Source organism: Ascidiella aspersa, chromosome 2 (genome assembly GCF_963924565.1).
Source record: "Ascidiella aspersa chromosome 2, kaAscAspe10.2, whole genome shotgun sequence".
In the NCBI taxonomy this organism is placed as follows: domain Eukaryota; kingdom Metazoa; phylum Chordata; class Ascidiacea; order Phlebobranchia; family Ascidiidae; genus Ascidiella; species Ascidiella aspersa.
In genome coordinates, this window is record NC_139448.1 from 24,657,772 (window position 1) to 24,666,529 (window position 8,758).

Sequence of the window (8,758 nt, forward strand, 5' to 3'; positions counted from 1 at the left end):
TACTACAACATTATATTCAATTTGTTTTGGTCACAAGAACACCGTTACGCTCCAATAGTTCGAAATTGGTTGTTTGCAGCCACTGATCTCTATGTTTCATAGAGATCAGTGTTTGCAGCCTATGACTTTATTTTTTAACTTACTTGGGTGTTTTTCTATTTTGTACAGATTTTTAACATTGTCCGGAATTTTCTTAAAATATTATTCACAAATTTTCACAACTATTATCAGAAAAGCAAAGATTTATACATTTTCGTGAAACTCCTTTCTCTACTATTTGCTCTACTTGACGATTTGCAATTTAACAAAAGTTATGAATTTGTTTTTATGCAGAGCGCAAAAATTAAACATTGCGTTAATTTAATAGTGTTTTAAAAAGTGTGATGACACGCAATGCAAAGGCCATTTATGCTTGCTGTTTTTTAGAAACGTAAATCCGGGACGGGACGTATTTCGAAAACTTCAAATAAACTTAATGTAGACCTAATACAAAATAATTTAATGCAACTAATTAGCTTAACGGGGTTGCGGTTGTTTTATATTTTGTCAGGGGGTATTTTTCAGGGACCTGTATTTTGAAGGGTGGTTTGTATAAGTCAGTGGTTGTCAACCTTTTTTGTTTCGGGGCCCATTTACGTTGCAAAAAAATTCTGTGGCCCAATAAAATTTTTATGAAGGAAAAAGCTTTAAAATAAGTTTAGAACAAAACACAGCAGAACATACTTCAAAACCGATTATTTATTCAACCGTGCATTAGTGAGAAACTTGCGGCTGAACAATAAATTTACATTCCTTTTTAATTCCTCCCCAAGCCATTATTCCTGTAAAATTAAATTATTGACACAAGTGAAACTAAATATAGCTTTTTAAATTGGTCTGTGGCCCACCTCAAATGTTCTTATGGCCCACTGGTTGAGAACCGCTGGTCTAAGGAATTTAAATTGCAACCGAAAGAAATGTGAATTTTGAATAAAATGAGTCGGATAGATACTTTCTACAATTAAAGTAGAATGCGGCCCTCGTGAAAGCAGCAACAATATTAGGCCGTACAATACATGTTGGCAAAGGTGCTGTGTCCATAACAACTTATTCCCCGGACCAAATCATTTTCAAGCATAGCTCAAATAAAATGTTTGATTCCATCAAGCTGGCCTCTTAAAACTATTACATATTATGTTGTAGTACCGGTACTGCGTCATTTGCTTGAACCGTGCGTTATTGCCGATGATCTAAAAACGTAATTTACCATGTTACTAAAAAGTAATATGTTACGGATAGCGTAATATCCTGGCTTGAGTGCTAAATAGTGTGCAAAGTGGTAAATATTTTAATTTTTTCTAAATAAAACATTTTAATTTTTTTAATAGTTATTGTTATACAGTATATATGTTGGTCGTCCCTTGACTATTTTTTTTTGCTTCGTGTGCCTGAAATGGGTTAACTAAATGCTTTCCCACAAATGAAGTCTTCCCACAAATGAATTCTTTAGCCTGTGTGGAAGCAGCATTTGATCGGATGGCGTGTTATAAATTATCGCATTTATCTGCGTGACTGTGAATCATCTAATTGTTCGTCATTGCTAACTACAATTTTGCGTTTTGTTGAAACAAAATTGCAAATAATTTGTGCTTATTTGAAATGAAACGACTAAATACCCAAAGGCTAAGCACGTCAAACATCTTTTACGTAACAAAAACCGGTGACATATATCAATAGGGAACCACTCACTAACGTAAAACTTTAAGTTGTATAGCAGCCATTGTTCGCATTGCGTGACATTTAAGAAAATACGTAATCCTGGTACCATACTGCGTCCAACGTAAGTAAAATCGCGATTGAAACTGAAAATTGGTTACGGTTAAAACCGCCGCATTAAATGCGAAATTTTGTGAACTCTACCTAAATTTTGCGCGGTAACTGACAAAAAAGTTTTTAAACATATAAGTCTTAAATTGGAAACATTAAAACTTTTTTTCTATTAAGGCAATCACTATGTTAGGACTTCAATTTATTTGTGATGCTGAAAACCCGCGACATTTATCGATCCAGAATTACTATCAAACGTTGAACTTTAAGTTGGAACTGCAATTGTTTCGACTTGCGTAATATGCAAGCAAATAATACCGGTACCAAACTGCGTCATACGTAAAAAAAATCCTTGAAAATTAAAATAGCTTAACGGCGACCGGTTTGCGACGGCGCTCTCTTACATTCCACAAAAAAATATCTCCCAGCATCCACCGGATAATATCTATTTACTGTTTTTACTCACCACACACAAAAAAGAAATTAGCCCCAGCAACCTCACTAACTCAAAAGTATTTACATTTTTTAGTTTTTTTTGTAAATTTTAAATTGAAAAATCCGACAAAATTGGTTTACCGGGCGGGACACTGGGACAAGGCCTTAAAACCGGGACAGTCCAGGCTAAACCGGGACGTATGGCAAGCCTATAGACATACTTCAAATAAGATTAAAAATTTTGTTAAAACTGGAAAAAAAGCTGTTGGGATGGGTGACATTGTTCCGAATCCCTGTAATAGTAAGTAGTACCGAGAAAGATAAATCGGTAAACACACACGCTTTTGGTCAAAGGAGAAATTAGATGTGCATGGGCTAATACTAAGAAACGGTGGGGTATAGGGGAGTTGCGTGACCCAAGGAACGGATTTGTATTTTCGGTGATATTCTTCGACTTACAGCTCGAAAACACTCGCGGTTATTTTCTTTGTAAAGCTTACAGCTATGGGTAGGCTACCTACAAGGAAAAATATAATTGAAATCTGACATATCCATCCAAGTTTTTTAGTACAAAAGTACAAATCAACATCACACTTGCTGAAGTGCATAACTAATCATTTAATGTTGTAGAAGTAGTGGCACAAGAAAATGTGTTTACAAGAATAAAATAAAAAAAAACACATGGAAACGCGCAACATGCAGAAATTATTTTTTTATTTATGGCAGAATCTGTAACAGTTTTATTATATCAATTTGTACTTCATAAGAGCATATCTGCAAAACTAATACTAGTCAAATGTGCGATTTTTTTTTCATCGAGTCCGACTCTGACTCTACAGCCTGTATTCCGCCAATTCACATAACTAAAAACGTTGGTTAATCAGCAAACCATTCATAGGGGTGTCATATAATTCATCCACTCACAATAAATTGTTGGAAAATATCCACCATATTTGCTATTCCGCCTTTACAATTTAGAGTTGGCGGCCATATATAAGTTTCAAAATTTTGTACTGCGCATGCACACGTCGGATATGGATAGTTTTACGTGGTCTTACTCGAATCCCGAGTCGGACTCCAGCAGAATAACCGAGTCCGTCGAGTCCCGAGGCCAACTTCGCAGCCCTGGGGTTCTAAGTATAAACAACCTCTTATTAGATGTTGTGGTCTAAAGTGGGCATACTACTATCCTTGAAATCAAAGATTGTGATCACAAAATGATCCAGTAACCAATGTGCAGACTTTTCAAAAGGTCCTCTAATCAAAATTCCTATAAGAAAATCACTTGCCCAGTGGTTCTCAAAAAATTTTGTTAGCGTTACAATACTAAATACGGCATCAACAAGCCTACCTAAGACTGTTAGTGCACCCGTCCCATCCAAACGTGTTATTGCATGTTTATTTGTGTGTATTTTTTAAGGGGACCGCGAGAAATTGAAAAAATTGCTTGGGGACCGTTGCGTAATTTTTTAGAAAAAGTTTGAGAACCACTGGGCTAGCCAGTACGCTAAACCAAATGAATCAAACTAACTTTTCAACATGCACAAAAAATCATTGCTTAACAAATACCTAAAGACTATCAAAACACCTTTCAAAGCTAATAGGTACATTTTTCACCTAGAAAAAGAAAAAAAAATTGTAAAAAGAAAAAGTGAAAAATTCTAAAAGTCAACCATTCCCCAAATCACACTGTATAGAACATTTTAGACGAAGTTATTTACACAAAATCTTTTTCACAACCCAAATTTTGTTCGGTTTTGTAAACAGGTGGCGCAATATACAAGTGTTCTATTGGTCCCCATGTTCCATGGGTCCCGCACTTCCCCTGCGACTGACGATAGGCTTCTTTGATTCGCTAACCCAGAAGTTCTCAAACAGTGCGTCGCAAAAATCTCGCTTAGTCACTGAATCTACGAACAACAACCATATATTTGGCGTGCCTTTACAAATGCGTTTGCATCTCGTCTGCATGCTTCCATGTAACTCGTACTTAAAACTATTAACACATAGTAGCCCCAAAATCTAGCAATTTGCAAAATCGTGAACCATATATTTCAGTTACAGGTACTTCTATGAGTCATTTTTATGTGAAGTATATGACAGCATAAAAGCAGAATTAACAAACAACGCAATGTAAAACCGATAAAATAATTATAAAAAGTTAAATATTAGAGTATAGAGCTCGCGTCCACCTAAAAGGTACTTGGCGCCCCATAGCTACATGTTTTTTGTTAACATTCAATAAAGTATACATTACTGTTACTCATAAGGACTCTACGACATAGAGCTGCCTCTGTTGATTTTAACTTTGAGCGTCTCACAATACTTTGCCAATGTTTATTCCAACGTAACATAGGACTTAAGCTTAGTAAAATGTAGCGCTGACTTTGGGCGGCAAGGAAGATGTCTTGTAACCCTAACTTAATGTTGCAAACTCTAACTATGCCTGACTGCACAATTATATACCTGAATGCAAACCATTTTTGCTTCGCGAGAATCTTATTTTGCTTCCTATTCTGATGTAAGGTGTGATTTTTTGTCTTTTCTCTGCGACCAGCTCCATGAGAGTGTATATTTCAACAAGGGGCATGACCACCGTTCTATCTGACTCCACTAAATCGATACTACAACAAACTGCCATTGTAATTTAAAGAGCATACTGTCAGGTCGCTTATAGATTTATTGTACATTCACATAGTTTAGCATATTTCGCTTTCATTAAAAGAGCTTACAGCGCAGTAAAAACACGTGTTGCCAGTAAGGCGTGCATTGTTGACTGTCTTGCAGTAGAAAGGACACGACTAACGTTGCAGTAAAAGCGAATGCGAATGCGAGGATTAAAACTGGTCAGTTAACGAGCAGTATGCAGGGAAAGGAAATATGACAGAACGACTTTATCAGGGTTTTAGCACACGCACAACGAACACAGTAAATAACAAATACAGACGGTGTGACCTCTACATCATTTCCCTCCCCCTTGGAACACGAAAAAAGTTTCGAGCAGTTCGTTGGGCCGCACTTCTTCTTTAAAATCTTCCCAGGATCCGATCACGAGTCGACCAGCAAATGCAGAACGTTGGACGTTTGTGCAATATGGAAACAGCACGTGTTGGGGATCGTGGTGTTCACTAGAGCGAAGAGGTTTCATGAATTCCTTGTCTTGGCGGCCAACGAACAACTTCAGGGGTAGCTGATTGTGCGACACTATGTAACGTCTGAAATAGTACTTGCAAGGCACAATAAACAAACAATGCAAAACACTTTTAAATAGCCTATAATGCAGAAAATGATCGTCTTAAAACGCAGTTCTAAATTCAAATCCCAAAACCGTAGTTAGTTGCTTAGAGTCTTTTGCTCTAGAATAAGAATTAAAAGGGGGTAAAGGTGCTAATCTCAAAAACGCGAAAACAAATTACATCGCCTAGTCCACATTAGTTGGGTTCCCTAAAGCAGACTTAATAACCTTGGCGCAAAAGGTTATTCTAGAAAGTTACTCTCTGCATGCTAGTAACTTCATGTGGGCTACATGACGGTTATCTAACACCGTCTGAAAGGTAAATGAGGCATCAAAGGCCTTAACAATTATGGGTTTATAATACCCAGAGCATTTTTGTTTGCAGTCACAAATCAGATAAATCTCGCGTTATGTGGGGAATTGGCAACAAGGTTTGGCCTTCTGCTCTGTTTTCCTTCTATAATGAATCATAACGGTTAAGTGACGCAGGGATTTCACACAAAGTGGTCAGGTTATTTTGGGTGAGATATAAAACATCAATCACCCTAACACGTGACCAGAGACAATAGCCGCAATGGCTTTGACACTTTTGAAGTAACGACTTCTTTAAGTGCTGGTTGAGATAGAATCTATCCGTTTATTGGTTTTGAGACTAAATATCACGAGAAGTATTTAACCTCGATCGTAATACTTTTCACCTTTAAAACTTACCAAAAAAGGCCATAATTTTGCAACAATAACTATAACAGTCTTGCGTAACAAACAATTTAAAGCGTCAAACGATTTTTCCCTGCATTACATCTCATCAAACATCGAATTGACAAGCAATAACGCTGGCATAATCTTGGTAACAAACGTTTCAACAAATCATAACTGATCGGCGTAACTTAAAAATGCTTACAAACGAGAAACTGCGCTAGCAAACCAAATTAATCCATACTTTCTATGCAACCTGACAGTATGCATAAAATTTCATTCAGAAGGATTTATTTGCGTGTTCATATCTCAGTCGGGGTCTCCAATGTATATTTCAGCAGGGGAGACATGACCACCGTACTATCTTAACTCCACTAAACAAACTGTCATTGCATTTCAAAGAGCGTACTGTCAGGTCGCCTATAAATTTATTGTACATTCAAATAATTGAACATAGTTCGCTTTCAATGAAATAGATTACAGCGCAGTAAAAACACGTGTTGCCAGTAGGCGTGCATTGTTGACTGTCTTGCAGTAGAAAGGACACGACTAGCGTTGCAGTAAAAGCGAATGCGTTGAGGATTAAAACTGGTCAGTTAACGAGCAGTATGCAGGGAAAGGAAATATGGCAGAACGACTTTATCAGGGTTTTAGCACACGCACAACGAACACAGTAAATAACAAATACAGACGGTGGGACCTCTACAAGAGCGTGACACTATTAAATAAAAGGTATGGAAACTTGAACTGGATTAATAATTTTTTACTTAATTCCCGTCAAGTCTCTACAATATAGGGAAGACATAGTTTTAGTAGTTTCAATGTTTTGTGAAAATTGTGCTACAATCAAACAGTCATAAGCAAAACGTTTAAATCAAGAAAAACTCAGTGGGCCTTCAATAGCCCTGAAAAGAGTTCTTTAGGCCACGACAAAAAAACGTTTGCCCACCAATTCGGTAAAGTATTGACAGTTCGACTCTAAATGTTTTTCCATACCAAAATTGTGTAAGTATTCTATGGTAAGGTGCGAAGTTGTTGGGAGAAATCGTGAAACGTGGGCAATGAACCGTGAAGGATTACACTAAAGGTAGTGGAGCTAATCCTGAAACAAGATCTGGGTTGATCTGTATGTGTACAAAAAGAGGTGTGTTCAAATAAAATAGATTCACAGGTTGAATTTGTCAGTTTGTTCAATATATGATAAAGAATAATGGTTCTGCTTAGACTTTTTTTTACCAAAAACCGTGGTATAGTAACTTGACTTACAGAAGAGTTTAAAATGTTCTTATGTCAGGTTTGGATAGTTTAGCACAATTAATCAATTTTGTGAACTTTCTTGCAACTGTCTATCAATGTTATTTGCAAAGATCTATGCGCTTTTTTCAGCCATTGTAGCCAACTGAAAAAGTAACTAAACAAAATACAATTTACAAAATTAACCTTTTTTTTGAGTTTTTGCTTACTTGCACTCACTGCTGGAAAGTATGGCAGATCTCGACGAGATCTCGGGGGTGCACGGTTGAAAAAATACTAGGGCGCTGGTCTAGAATCCTACCACAACGCACATTGGTTGGGTTAAGGTGTGGGTTAGAGATTAGGGTTAGGGTGGGTCAAGTATTATTCCTAAATGATGAATATAATAATACTTGACCAACCCACTCCCAAACGCTAACTCCCACCCTAACCCAAATATTGTGCATTGATGTAATAATGTGGTAGAATTCTAGACCTACTAAAGATGTCGGCGACTCGGTGCTGATCTGCAATCCTACAATAACGAATATTATTTGGGTCAGGGTGCTGGTTAACGTTTCGGTAGGTTAAGCAATATTATGAAATAATAATACTTAGCGCAGCCTAACTGAAACACTAACCGACACGCTAACCCGAATATTGTGCATTGCTTTAATGTTTTTCAACGCTGTGGTAGAATTCTAGACCAGCGCCAAGATGTCTTATTTTAAATAAGAAAAAATATATGCCATGTTGACAATTTTGGTAGTACTTCATTCCAGATTGGAATTATGTATGTTGCCCAGAGAATCTTCAAGCGGATTAAATATGCACAGCTGGAATAACGTTATTTCTGTAATTTGCACTGGTGAAAAGCATTTGATTGTCTTTTTTGCCGTTGGTGCACTTTACTTTGATTTATCTTGAAATGTATGACTGCATCCCCAACTTAGAGTGCAACTACATGAGGGATTAATCGCCTAATTTACAGCCTGGTAGGCGCACAATTTAATCTGCTTAAACATTTACCTCTGTAATATCCAAAGTTTCCAATTGCCAATTGGTTCTCAAGCAAGGCAGAAAAGTTTGGACATAGTGCAGAGTATATTTTTGGGCAGCCTAAAATTGTGCGACTGTAATCAAGTTATTTCTAAAATTTGCTTGGCTGTAATGCTTTTAATTCAATAAAACTTTTTGTTTTCAAGGCGATTATCCACAAAAATTAGTGTCTGATAGTGCAACTCAAACTTTCCAGCCTGGGCCTGTAGAGTGTACACCAATTCATGGCCAAGTACATTCTGTTGCAGGTCCACACCATGATGTTATTAAAAGGAAGTTTATCACACCCAATAT